This window comes from Styela clava, chromosome 15 (assembly GCF_964204865.1).
Source record: "Styela clava chromosome 15, kaStyClav1.hap1.2, whole genome shotgun sequence".
NCBI classification, from domain to species: domain Eukaryota; kingdom Metazoa; phylum Chordata; class Ascidiacea; order Stolidobranchia; family Styelidae; genus Styela; species Styela clava.
In genome coordinates, this window is record NC_135264.1 from 17,667,437 (window position 1) to 17,670,362 (window position 2,926).

Consider the following 2,926-nt stretch of genomic DNA (forward strand, 5'->3'; position numbering starts at 1 on the left):
TAAAGTTTGTAATACCGTAAGCGTTCTTTGCAAGGCCAAAAATTATTTGCCGAGGAATCAGTTATTCACAATCTCATGGCTGTTTTCCAGATTGCAGTAATAGCGAAAATTTGTACTGAGCAAGTTCGTATATATAATGTACTGTTTAGTCTTTCTTTTATAAAATTTTATAATTTTTCAAGCCGCATTTGCCTAGCGAAGCAATATATATTCATAGGAATAGCACAATTTATTACCATTAACAGAAAGTATATTAGTCAGCTAGGCAAAGTTTACGACTACACATGCAATGGTTAAAATGCTAGATTGTGATATATTTTGTCAAAGTTTCGAATAAACAGGCGCCATATTCGTTTGCAATGCAATAGATAGGAAATATTTTAAAATGCTTAACATGGGAAGAGGCATATTTATTATTAGTGCTATGCATTTCAACATAAAATTTGTAATTTGGGGCGATTAGAGCGGATGGTTGATTACACCGGAAACGTAAAATATCGAGAAATGAACGTTTGGGAAGTTGTAAAAAATTTCAGAAACGATAAATAGAATGATCGCGCAGAGCGAAATGACAGCCGTCTCATTCGTGTCTAATTAAATTGATAAACATTAAATATTTCGTTTTTCTTCTGAATATTAGAGCACAAACATGCGTATACCGGTAAATACTTTTGTGGTTTCTCGTTCGCAAAATTTTTGAGAGAGATTTGGTCAAAATTAAGGGTATTTGCACTCACTCAGAAAAAGAGGAGACTAATCTTTAAGCCAAATTACGGGCGCTTACTGAAATACCAAGAGAGAATTATGGTGGAAGATGACGTGTTGGCAAGAGCCGAATTTGGGAAACTATAGCTACGAAACCTGTCTCAGCGAAACGGATAAATACACACAAGCTCTCGAAGCTTTCGCGTGTCAGTTATTTAATCTACCAACATTCATAATCGCGATCTCTATTAATTCTCCGTGGCGAGCGACATTGTTGTTTTAAAATGTTGGTTTTATGCCGTAACAAGGAGGCCCTTTGTTAGAGAACAAACAAATATTGCTTCGTTTGACGGGACTAAAGTTAATAACACTATTTGCTTTGTTAGTTCACAAAAGCAGAGGGATTTAAAATTGTAAATGCTTTGTGACGTTTTTATCACATATTACATGCGGTTTGTTAAATTACAATGACCAATAAAAAGTATTACGATGTCATAAAGAGTATTTGCTGGCGTGAAGACGCTACGGCATGAGAACATTTATTCAAACGAAATTGTTAATTTTTTTGAGTTTTGCTACGCGGAGGATGCGTATTATGAAGAGTCCATTGATCACCAATATCGTAGCTTATAGCAGGTCACTTGTAATTTGCGAGTTTACCAACAGCAAAAGAAATATATATAGTGTTCAGGTACTGATCACTTTTCTCTTTCGCGGGGAACACTGAAATGCAGGGAGTTACTGAATTAGATAGATTTATAGTGGTACAGAACACAAAGAAGACTTATCTCTGAGTGAAGTCCGCTGAAATGGCAACGGCTACTAAAACTACAACGTGACCCAAAACGGAACTATGGCCATTTGGAATATATTGTATGGGTTCCTTTTTTGGGTCGCTTTTGTACATGCAGTTAATCTGGGGCATTATTCGACAGTAAATACGATTTTGGATTTTGAAACTTTGCTCGTATTTTTGTGACTCTCTTGTTGTTGCATTGGTCAAACTAAACAAATTGAAAATTTTTTGTACGAGAGAATGATTTTTTAGTTATCATGCCCAAATATACAATTGTGACTTTCAGCGAGGTAATGCTGAATTAAAATTAATTTTCTCGCTTTTAAATCGCTGAATCATAAAACTAGAACTGGATATACAAGTTTCAGAATCAGATTTTCATCATGCTTCATACAAAGTATATATATGTAAATGGTCACAAAGTATATGAGAATGGTCTCAAATCTTTGACAACTAGCCTGGCAAGCACTACAGCCGTAGCTTTTAGCGAATTAGTGCAATTGCGAAGCGCTTCCCAGTTATCTACTGGTATATACTTTGGCATTTTAAAACTTTATTTATTGTTTGCTCGCTTTCCTGACTATTACCTTTTTATTGCCTTGCTCGCTCACGTACGAAATAAAATTTCGTCATAAGTTTCGCTATGTTACTTAAAAGACAAATATAATAAATTGAATACTCGAGTAAAGAGTTATTTTCGCTTGTCATTTGAAATCTTTGTGTAACCAATAAAGCAAATTACAGCCTTCAGAGAGTTTGTGTCTTTTATCGTTTTACAACTCGCTTTAAATTTTACTTGCCACCTTGGTTATTGGTTTGTATCATACGCTAAATTATTAACTACATTGTCGGTCTTTGTTACCTATTTTTAATCTAAAATCCTGAACTGAAAAAATTAAATCTAAGTTATTTTCCGAACGACCGATTTCCGTTCATCAGCGGACATTCGTATAGGCCCAAAAAATAGAAGCGTAGCTTCCGTTGAGTCAGTGAGTACCTTTAACACTTGTTTGGGTTATCCATAAATTTATAGGTATATTCATATTTCGCTGACTTGAGTTGACATTTTAGTTAATTTCTCTTGCTCTGCTGAATGATACATTCGAACACAGGTTTATGAGAATAAGTAATTACAAAGTACAAATAAAGAGCATCTCAAATGTGTGCTGATAGACCAGGCGAAACTCAATCGCACTCCACTTATTTTGGGGGGACGGTAGTATTATATTCCATACCTATTCCAGAGAAAAATATAGCAAATTGAATGTCTTAATTTTATAGTGCCTGCATCGTTGCCGGATGTCATTTGCAGATTTTGAAAGGGTTAGTTACATGAAAATGTTGTTTTATTTTGTGAGGTATAGAAATTTCGTTACATCTTTACATTTTAGAATACCATTCTATAATATTTCATCATATTCTTGC